This window comes from Gossypium hirsutum, chromosome D02 (genome assembly GCF_007990345.1).
Source record: "Gossypium hirsutum isolate 1008001.06 chromosome D02, Gossypium_hirsutum_v2.1, whole genome shotgun sequence".
NCBI classification, from domain to species: Eukaryota; Viridiplantae; Streptophyta; class Magnoliopsida; order Malvales; family Malvaceae; genus Gossypium; species Gossypium hirsutum.
The window spans coordinates 48,931,654-48,942,552 of record NC_053438.1 but is presented as its reverse complement, the minus strand read 5'-3'; positions in this window follow the sequence as shown (position 1 = coordinate 48,942,552).

The following is a 10,899-nucleotide window of genomic DNA, read 5'->3' as shown; positions in this document are numbered from 1 at the left end:
TTAATTTTGTTTAGCTAGAATGATTACATTAATTTGATAAATTTCATTTTCATTCATACTTGTGATGTCTTGTACCTCAATCGTTCATGATTCTAATTAAAATCATGTATGTATTTCATGCATTAAAATATGTTTGAATGCAATAGAATTAGTTGATCAATCATGACCAAATGACAATTAATGAACGCAATAATTGGAAGGTGCATGCTTAATTTAGATCCTGATACGATTAAATTTAAGGTTCGTAATAACTCGGGAGAGCTCTATTACCTTGCATAAATTTAGGTTTGTGTGATTAAATTGTTTAAAACCTGATTTGTCCTTGTTACTTAAAATAAATTCTAAGGAATCCTTAATTAAATTATGACATTGGTTTATGCATATTTTTTTAAGTATACGATTCGATTGAACTTATATGAGATGCCCAGCTAATGAAAGATCGAGTTGCCATGGAATTTTTTCTGAACGTTGTTAAGTATGATGAAAAATGAATTAAGTCGAATGTTGTAATTATTCTAGCTTATTCATGTTATTGTTGTTAAACTTGTGAAAATCACTACTAAACCATCACCTTGGATATTTCATCTCATTTGCATTTAGTTAAGTCATTTAATCTTAACATCTATCACCCCAAATTATTATGTTTTTTTTAACCAATTTGTAATTCATAATTTTTACAAGTATCGATTTAAATACAGTTCCTGTTGAGACAATAACTCTTATACTTACTTATTACTTGATAACGACTGTGTATACTTACACAAACCTACACGTTAGAAAAACCTGAGGGATATATAAATGAGGATCCTGTAAATATTACTTAATCAGACAATTCAATTGGCTCATAACCAGATCACATTACAAAACCTAACTAGCAAAGTGCTCAGACAATTGGGCGTTCTATGCATATGGTGGAAACTCTTACCAAATTTACTCTTTGCTTGTCCTAATCTTTTCTGAAATAGCGGAACAACCTGAGATAAACTCTTTAATTACTACTACTGTAACGCCCTGATTTATTTAACTTTGTCTTTGTGAAATTTATCATAAATTAGTGTCTACTTCAGTGGTTAAGTGATTTAAGGGTGTGATTAAGGTTTTGGGTTCAAGTCCCACTTTTGGAAAATATGCTATTTTTTATCCTAACCTTATCCTTGGTGGTTTGGCTTATATTTTATTTTTAGTCAAATCATATTAGAATGAGCTTGCTGGTTCGGGTGGTAAGGTGTTAGCTTGCCTCAAGGTTTCATGTTCGAATCCTTGTGTGAGTGTGGATGATAATTTTTGCTTCGGTTGTCTGATAGAGGTTCAGTGGAGTAGAAATTTTAAGGTAGTTGGATGTGGATTGAGGTGTCGAATTTGGTGGGATTGTGTGGTAAGCGGGGGTGTTAGTAGAGGATTTTAGTTTTTTTTTCAAATTTTAATTAATTAATTTTGTTTTATCCTAATTTTGTTTCCAAAAAGTCCCCTCTTGATTTTACGTCAGTTTTTATTCTCTTTTCCCTTTTCTACACAATTTTCTTTTCTTTCTTTCTTTCTTTTTCCTCTTCTCTTGCATTTCAAACCAAAAATCGGGGGTTACCCTTTTGTCGTTCAGCATCATTTTTTGTGCAAATCTCTATTTCATTCATTTCGGTAAGTTAGGTAGGTGTGGTTTTACTACTTTTTTTTAGTTAGTGTTTAATGGGGATTCTCGTTAATTCTCGTCAATTTTTTATTAGCGAAAAGGCAAGGCACAATTGGTGCTTCTCCAGTGAATTGAGTCCGAGATGTTTCCGGTTCGTTGTCGGTTAGTGTGCGAATGCATTTGATACTTTTGTAAGACTATGTTTTGGGATGGTTTTGTGTAAATTTTGTGAATTTTTACTAAAATTGGGGCATTGAAATGTTGTTTTTAGGTTTTAGAGGTCTCGGGATTGCTTTCACATAAAAAATGAACCAAGTGTGTAACAAAAATACGAGAAAACGACGTTTGGTGAAAGTCAAAAAACTGGCCCTGTTGACACCACACGAGTGTGTGGCTGACCGTGTGTGACACACGACCGTGTGATGGGGGTGTGTGTGGCCGTATGGGTCACACGACCTAGGCCATTTCGGATGTGTGGGACACACAAGCGTGTGGGATGTGGGCCACACAGGTAGGGCCAATTTGGGCGTGTGGGCCACATGAGCATATGGGCCAAAAATTTAGAATTTTTGTTTAGGGTTGCACACGTCGTTTCGATAGACTGTGGTCCTTCCATAGGGTCGGTAAGGGTAAAACAAAACCTAAAACATGAAAGCTGCTACTATGTTAGATCGTTTTGAGTATTATGAAAAATAATATGTATGATCTGATTGTTATGTATAAACATGTGTAATATCTGTTAACTCTGATATATCTATTATTCTGTTATCTATACCTGTGTATGGGGTGGGATATGTTTATATGAAGGAAGTATTCTATTAGGCGATATTTCGTAATTTTTCTGGCAACATGACTTCAAATATTGTGATAAGTGTCGTATGGACACTATGTGGTGTGTAGGGTTGTGTGGGTGTTTTATACCCCACGTGGTGTGTTGGGATGGTCAAAGTTGGTGTGTAGAAGATGGGGGTAGGACTTTGCATATCTGTATAATTCTATTGTTATCTAATTCTGTTAAAGATTTATGTCCGTACTTGTTCTGTTATGCGAAAAATCTGAGTATTTATATGTTTCTGTTGAGTTACACACTGAGTTTTTTAAAAACTCACTTTTCGTTTGTTTGTTCCGTTTAGGTATTCCCCAAGTTTAGGGGGTCGGTGCGACGAAGGCTCAGAGGTGTCCACACGTTCGTAAATTTCGTATATTTAAAAAGTTTATTTAAATTTCTGGCTTAATTTGAGAGTTTTATAAATATGAGACTTTCTGGACATTTTAGTTTTGTTGTTGGTTTTGGATTTGATTTAAGTTTCTTGCGACGCTCAACAAAACAATTTACGAAAGCAACGGTTTTATGCAAATAATTTTTTTTTGCGAACACAAATTCGGTTTTCAAAATGTAACGACTTTTAAACTTTAGCTGCAAATTATCGTTTTACTTGAAAGAGCAAACAATTGATGGATTCATTAATAAGAATAATAATATATCTTTTTAAAATTTTGACTCTTTTAGTAATAAATTATACGAGGTTTCAATATTATAAATTTGGATTCATAATCCTTCTTGCTAACATTCCAGATTCGACCATAATGTCTAGGCTGGGTTTGGGTTGTTACAACTACGGTGGATAAATCACCTAAGTGTGCCAAAACAGATAACCTTCACCATTATGCGCCTTTCTCTCTGATCTGCCAGATTTGGGATGTGACAAACCCTACGTGTGAACCATATATACGAACCTTTTATGTTTGTGTTAGCCAAATTAGCATGTTAACACCTTAATGTTAATATATTTATGCATGTTTTTTATTCGCATGAAGAAATTGTATATGTGAAATTGATATGAATGAATGCATAAATACATGCCGTTTGATAATAGTATGAAATAATAAATGTGCTTGACAAGTATAGCATCAACTGTTGATAAATAACATGATATGTTGAGTTTATGTGCATGATTACATGAAATTGGGTACGAAGGACGGAGGAGTTTCATAGGAGAAAATTGTAATTTAAGTCCACACCGAAAGTCAGTACTGCATGAAGTAGGTGACAATGTCATCGAAACCGGGTAAACTAGAATGATAGTGTAAAAAATTCATCGACACCAGGCATCCCGAGATGTTGAGTTATTGTAGTAAAAGTCATCATCACGGATGACAAGTGAACAACCATTGTCACTGGGAAATCCAGGATAGTTAATTATTAACATGTGATTTGGAGTGTCAAGCGATGCTCGAGGGTAGATAGGATGGATGTAACACATCAAATTCAGCCTAGACGTTATGGCCGAATCTAGAGGAATTACAGTAGTTTGTTTTAAATTTTTTTTATTTAATCAAACTTGGTTGTGTGTTTCAAAAGCATAAAACTTGGTGGAACTCTCGCAAACGTTCAGAAAAAACTTAAGTCCGAAAGCACTTATTTCAAACCCAGAAATTTAATTCAATTTCGTTGGTTCAAAAAGTACCAATTTTGGATAAATCTTTTCCGGTTAATGCTAACATTTTTTAAAAACTATTTATCTGTTTTTAGAAAAACACTTAAGAGTTACTTACTTTGCAGCAGAAAATTTTCAGAGTTTTAGTTTTGAAAATCGGAATCCAATTTGTTAACCCATGTGACTTTTTAGTTTAATGATCAAAAATAGCAAAACCGACAAACAAAACGAAAACCAAAGCACAACCCAAAAACATATTACAATAACAAAAGTCCAGAATAATTAATTACGAAAAGCACCTTATTTTAATTAATCTGAGAAAAATTCTGAGCTCTTGTACGCCGTTCAGTCCTAAGTCTAAAGGCCACCTGAAACATATTAAACAAACGAGTGACCAAGAAGCTCAATGTGTGACTCGGCCCACAACAAAATTTACTTATGGGTTTTGCATATATAGTAACCAAATCATAATTCCCTATCATATTACATATCATATCATATCAATATATCATAATTTCCAAAGCATATATCAGAACAATATCTCATAATTTCATAATCATAATCTCAGACACATTGTGTTATACAAAATCAGATGTGTGTTCATAATCGGATACAAATGCAGACACAGACCCTACCCCCATCCACTACACACCGACTCCATCCAACCAATCACACCAATTAGGACTTCAAGATTCCATCCATCCAATAACACTAGGTCGTGGTGGTATGACACTCATAATGGTGCAACTGAGCTACCAAACATATATTGCGGTTTAACTGCCAAAATTGCAGTATTACTGCTATAAAACACTTCCTCCATCAAATTAGAACCCACCCCAATACATATGCAAAATCACGTTAACATACAAACATATCACATAGGTCATGTGGCATGCATACACAAATAGATATTTTACGAAGCATAACACAACACATAAATTATACAGATCATAACATATCATGTTGCTTATACTAACAGTTTTTTTTTACATACAGGTGTCATGCACGTTTTTACACGTAATAATAATTTCAGAGTTATCGGAACACAGATTATACATAAGTTTTTCACCAACCTTAGCCATAGCACATACTAACACACATTGAAAGATGTCACATTTTGAGTTCTATTTAAGCCAAATGGACCCCATGGAAGGTCTAGTTACGTATTTCTAAGTCAAATGGGCCTAAGTGGAGATTTTTCGAAGAACTAGGCCGTGTGGCCCACAAGGCCTACCTGACCAGCCCGTATGTCCCACACGACCTACCTAAATTGCCTGTGTAATCAAACACGCCCTTATGATGTACACGGCCATGTGACATAGAGTAGTTTCAAAACAATCACTATTTTTCTAGTTTTTTTGAGATCTAATTACATTTTTCGATTAGAATCACACACGTGAATGCTTCCTATACGACGTCTCAACAATAGCAAACATAGAATGTACATACGAAATCCAAGCCGAACCAATTAATTAGTACACATACAAAAATGACCTAAGTAAACACTCCTTATAACTAAGCGAAACAACCTTAATTTCAACATCTGAACAATTACCCTCAAAGGAAAACAACAACCTTAAATTGCACTTAACTCGCTGAAGAATAGTTGTGTGCCTCACAATAGTCTTCTATCGACACAAGAACATTCAAACTTAGCATTAAAACTAATTATAAATCCATTTGACTCACCAACACTTACCAACCTTGAAGAAGAATAGCAAAACGTTTAAACAAAACATTGAATGAAATACAATCGTACTTACTGAGAAGGAGAAGATTATAGAGAGAAGAAGAAGTAGAATTCCAGAAGTTGAATTGAAGAAAATTTTGGCTAAGGGACCAACAGAGAACAATTCTTTTGCTACAACACGAAAACTAATATGAGAAAAACAAAATTTGGAAAAAAAATGGAGAAAAGTGGAGAAGTGAACGGCATAAAAGATAAGATTTTTTTTATTAAAAACCAACCACTTCCCCCACTAATCCCACTAACTCGTACCATTATCCACATTAGATTTTTCTTTTGAATTTAAAATAAAAATAATTTTTGAACTTTACATACACAAGGATTCGTACACAAGGCCAAAGGGTAAGCTACCATCTTACCACTAAACTAACAAGCTTATTCTTGTCAACAGTTGAACGTAAATAATATTTAAACAAAATGTTCAAATATAGGGGTTCAGACAAAATTAGCAAAAAAAATGTAAGACAAAAGATTTGAACTTAGAACCTCTCACACACAAGGACAACACTTAACCACTAAACTAGATCATTTCACTTATCATAATTCCCACAACTTTTGCTCAAAAAATGACGTGACCACTCTTGATTTCACTAACCCAATTTTTGGGATGTGACAATGGATGGGTGGGAACTTAAAAATTAAATTTGCATTGCATCATGAACATAATTTGTACTTGCATTGTTTTATTGAATGTTCCTTACGTTATGTTTAATTTTCTATGATGTTATAAATTGAATGTTATACTATTTGAACAAATATATACTATAGATTAAAAATTAGATTCACATTGAGGTATCATAAGCTCACTACTCGTTTTCTTTACCTCTCAGGTAACGCAGAGAATTAGGACCCAGAATGACATTGAAGGAACTTGGAGTGAGCAAAACTTGAGTTAATTTGAAAAAATTGAAAAAAAATTGAATTTTGAGTTAAATGAATTGAGTTATTTGAGTCAACTTGATTTTTTTTCAAATTTTGAGTTTAAATCGAGTTTAAATTTTAAATTCAAATAACTCGAATACCGAACTATAATATTTTACATTTTTACCCCAAACTCCCAAACCTTTTTACTTTCCCCCAGTACTTTTACTCCCTCCCACTCTCCCTTATAATACCCAAAAAATTACTATAGTAAGAAAGTAAGATATTATCCTTGATATAGTAAAGTAAGGAAATAATGTGACAAAAAGGGAAATTTTGAGTTATGTCAACATTGGGAAGTATATTATGATATATTAATTCAGGAAAGAACTAAATCGTAAAAGTAAGAAAAGTTTTGTGGCCAAAGAGTAAATACTCAAAATTTGAAGGGATAAAGTGTAAATATGAAAAATTTGAAGGACTAATAGTGCAAATATTTTTAGGGTGGAATGATCTAGAAACTAAGGAAAATGGATGAATTAGGACCAAATTGAATAGGTCAAGAATTATGAGGGACTAAATCAAAATTTTACCAAATTAAGTGATGACTCAAGGATGAAATTTTAAAAGATCATAAATGGAAAAATGGTCAATTAGAAAGAGAGAGAACTCTAGAAGGCAATGATGATATTAGAGATATTTTGATGATATTTTATAATTATTTAATTAGATAAATATTATTTTATTAATATTTTAATGAGATATTTTATTATTATTTTATTATTTTATTTAGTATATAAGGAAAGAAAGATGAAGAATTCTCTTCAATTTTCCATGCACCCACGTGAGAAGAGAAGAGAGGAAAGAAATTTTCTTTTCTTTATAATTTGGTCCTTTTACCAAAAAATTCACCATTTTCACTTAGAAATCAAAAGAATTTCCATAGCTACCAAGAGAATAAAATAATAAAGAGACTATGGGAAGCTAGAATATCAAGTTCGATTCAAGAAATAGAAGCTGGATGAGAGAGAAAATCAAGTTAAAGATTGAAATCAATAGAACAAGGTAAGAACATCAAGATTTTAATTTATTTTTAAGTTTGATATTATTGAAAAGCATGAAAATGATGTTAAATTAGAGTTTTATTATATAATATTCTATGTTCTTGAATGTTAGTGAAGGGAAATATTGTAGAGAAAGGGAATGAGGGTGTTATAAACTTGGTTATCAACAGTTTGCACTAAAAAAAGTTTTGGACAGCAGCAGTAGTCTAATTTGAAAATTCACAAAAAAATTGTAGAAATTGAATTATAGGTTAATTAAAGTATTAAATTAAATCCTATTGATTCTAGTTTTACATATAAGAAACAGTGTAAGCAAAAGAGTTTCATATTATGAGATATATGAATTTTTGTGAGACAAGGTCAGATTGATTTCGGGTTCCCCTATTCTGCATTTGTAAAATCATTAAAAATTGTAAAAAAATAATTAGGGGTTTAAATTTATATGTTTAAATTCTTAATGAATCTATTTTCAAGAGAAACAAATGGAGAAATCATCCAAACCCTGTAACAAGAGATAATTAATTTTTAGTAAAGAAAAGTCGAAGCTGTCAAATAGCAAAACAGGGATAAATTTGAAGATTTTACTGTACTTATTGGTTAAATTATAAATTCTGAAATTTTTATGGTAGAAATATATTTGAGTCTAGTTTCAAAAAAAAATCAAGCGGATCTTAATTTATAATTCTGTAACTCAAGATATAAATAATTTAGTGACTATGACTCAAGTAGATAGCTTTGATATGAACATATAAGTAATAGTGAAATTATAGATAATGTTACATATAAGCATGATATATACATTAAGGATGTGGAATGGAGAGGGGGAGGAGGAAATATATATGAATATTAAGCTAGCATGGGTTTACATTAAAAATGGTCAATTTGCATGTTTTAGGCTTAGGGAGTAAATTGAACAAAAGTAAAATTTTAGGGGTAATTTTGTAAAAATGTCAAAATGACCAAATTACATGAAATGAATTTTTTTTAGTGTCTAAATTAATATATTGAAAGAAATTATCAATATCAAATGGGTTTAGAGCTTTAATTTTGTTGTATGATAATATTATAAAGTGATTTTGTTAAATATTGATGTTATGATCAAATTGCGAACATGGTTAAAATATTAGGTTTGGTATAAAATTTCTATTTTATTAAGAGTTGTATGATAGCCTATAATATTTGGATAAATTATTAATTAAGAAAAATTAGTTGATTTGATAGATTAAATAGTTAAGGGACTAAATTGTAAAAGTTGTAAAAACTGGGTTATTGTGTAAATTCAAAAAAAATTGAAGGGTATAAATTGTGAAATGAATTGGAACTGAAATATATCCTAATGAATGAGTAATTTTATATTTAAGATCAAGAATTCGTAGATACTTGTGAAAAAAGAAAAAATAGCAGAATAATCCCTGAACTCCTACAATTATTACAATTCAATTCAGGTAAGTTCGTAGGTTAAACTATAATGTTTATTTTATTAAATTTATGAATGGTATTATGTATTTATTCATATCTATTGCTGAAAATAAAATTATTGTTAAATTATGAAATTGAATTAAATGTTCAAAACGAGTGGAATGCGGGATTGAGTATAATCGTTCTGTGGCAAAGGATGAATTGACGGATAAGACCATAATTGGGTTATGGTACTATGAACGTAATACCATGGTTGGACCATGGCAGTGCTTATTTGTAAGACCATAGTTGGACTATGGCATTCTGATGATAAGACCATAACTGAGTTATGGCACTATGAACATAAGACCATGGTTGGACCATGATAGTATTTATATATAAGACCATAGCTGGGCTATGGCATTCTAATGATAAGAACATAACTGGGTTATGGCACTACGAATGTAAATGATGAATTGACGGAAAATGTAAAGGATGAATTGACTGCAAATTACCCAAGTAAATCGAGGTTTAACATTTGTTGCGAACTTGTGTGTTTACTTTCTGTTTAGCTCTCATGAGCTGCTATTCAGCTTCAGGCTTCTGAAAACGATGTACTCATATCCGTAAGTCGTTCCTCGAATGGTAAGTTATCGGGAGTTGTCTTGGATGATATATGAAGAAACAATAAAAGATGATATGTATCATGAAATTTATATATATATTCATATATTGATATGTGATACATGAAAATTATGTAAGTTGAGACGAGTATAAATTCAAGTGTGACATGTTGAGATAATAAGGTTATTGATGTTGAAATTATATGAAATATGTTCAAGTACGCTAACAAGTGTTGTTATTTGATGCTTAGGCAAATGCCAAATTACTGGTTGAATGGTAATATGTTTAATTATAAGGTGCATTGAAATGGTAAGTGCTTAAATGGAAATATGCTTGTACTCATAAAAGAGTGGTAAGGTTTAAGTTATGCAATTTCTTATGAAATGAGTTATCATGTGATTAATTTGAAAAAGGTCTATGTTTAAATGCACTACCTTGTAGCTATGGTTGAATGATATGCTTATAACCAGGGTGTTATGAATATGGAACAAGTGTGGAAGGTAAAGAAACGCAAATGAAAATAAAGAAATTTTGGAAGAGTTAAACTTGTTTAAAATTCCTACTATGTTAGGAATAATATATATATAGTGATAATGTAGATTTATTCACTTAGTGAGCTATTAAATATAACTTCATGAGTATTGTGGTATCAATATTGGATTATTCTTGATATGTTAAAATTTCATATTAGAAAAGAAGTATTATGATTAAAGTTATACGAGCTTACTAATCATTCATTGCTTACGTATGTGTTTTCCTTTACTTTTCAAATTATCGGAAGCTCGATTGGGTTGGAAGCTTGCCAAAGTTGTATCACACTATCCATCGGTTCTATCGATACTTTCAAATGTTTTGATTTTGGCTATAATGGCATGTATAGGTTAACATAGAATTGGGTGAGAAATATGGCTTGTAAAATGGCCAATTTTCGTCCACACGGGCAGAGACACAAGCGTGTTTCTCAACTGTGTGTGACACACGGCCAAGTGACATGGCTGTGTGTCCCATGTATCTTAAATTTGCACAAAACAGAATGCTTACACGACCTAGCTCACGGGAGTGTGACTTGGCCGTGTGACCCAAGTCAGTATACTCAAACGGGCACAGACACGGGATGAGACACAGCTGTGTGACCCCTGC